The following is a 1,070-nucleotide window of genomic DNA, read 5'->3' as shown; positions in this document are numbered from 1 at the left end:
GCCAGAGAGACGGGGGGCGCGCGCGAGAGAGAGAGGGGCGCGCGAGAGAGGGGGGGGGGGCGCGAGAGAGAGGGTGCGCGCGAGAGAGAGGTGGTGCGCGAGAGAGGGGGCGCGCGAGAGAGAGTGTGATACAGTGTGGAGCCCAGTAACTGTGAAATTGTGAGGGGGGGGGCGCGAGAGAGAGGGTGCGCGCGAGAGAGAGGTGGTGCGCGAGAGAGGGGGCGCGCGAGAGAGAGTGTGATACAGTGTGGAGCCCAGTAACTGTTGAAATTGTGTTTGTGTTACTGGTAGCAGGAATAATATTACTACACAGTACTAACCTGGTCAACAAACAAGTCATTGTAACCCTTATAGGCTCAGACCACACAGGCAGCAAAAAGGTGGCTGAGTCACAGAAATCAGTGAAGGCCAAGCTAGAGCCTGTTGAAATAAATACAAAGAAGAGAGGATCCAGAGGCAACAAACAGGGCAAAAGAAACGACCCATTGAGTGAAAGAAGTTCCATCTGACTCTCAGAGAAAAGAAGTGGTAGACTCAGAATGAATTACTTCAGCAGGTTCCTGTAAAGATGCTACAGGGAGCTGTAGAATCTAAAGGAGTTGAGGTGACTCAGGTAATGATATTAGAAATTAAAAGGGCTGGTCTCAGGTACACCCTGACCAAAAGCCACAGGACAGGAAACTTAGACTTGTGATTGACCCTAGCTATCAGTACAATACAAGTATAACTACCATTGAATTAAACACAGACCCCTCTAAGGTTCTGGTCTGAAAACCAGTTGATAGTTACATGTCAGCCTAAGTCATAGTTAGAGTGGTGCTGGAAAAGCACAGCAGGTCAGGCAGCATTCGAGGAATAGGAAAATCGAGGTTTCGGGCAAAAGCTCTTCATCACGAATGGAGGCAGGAAGCCTCCAGGGTGGAGAGATAAATTGGGGGAGGCTGGGGCTGAGGAGAGGGTAGCAAAGAGTACAATAGGTGAATGGGGATAGAGATGGAGGTGATAGGTCAGAGAGGAGGGTGGGGGAAGGTAGCAAAGAGTACAATAGGTGAATGGGGTTGGGGATGGAG

Source organism: Chiloscyllium plagiosum, chromosome 1 (genome assembly GCF_004010195.1).
Source record: "Chiloscyllium plagiosum isolate BGI_BamShark_2017 chromosome 1, ASM401019v2, whole genome shotgun sequence".
NCBI lineage: Eukaryota > Metazoa > Chordata > Chondrichthyes > Orectolobiformes > Hemiscylliidae > Chiloscyllium > Chiloscyllium plagiosum.
The sequence above is the reverse complement of the archived record's forward strand: the minus strand, read 5'-3'. Positions refer to the sequence as shown.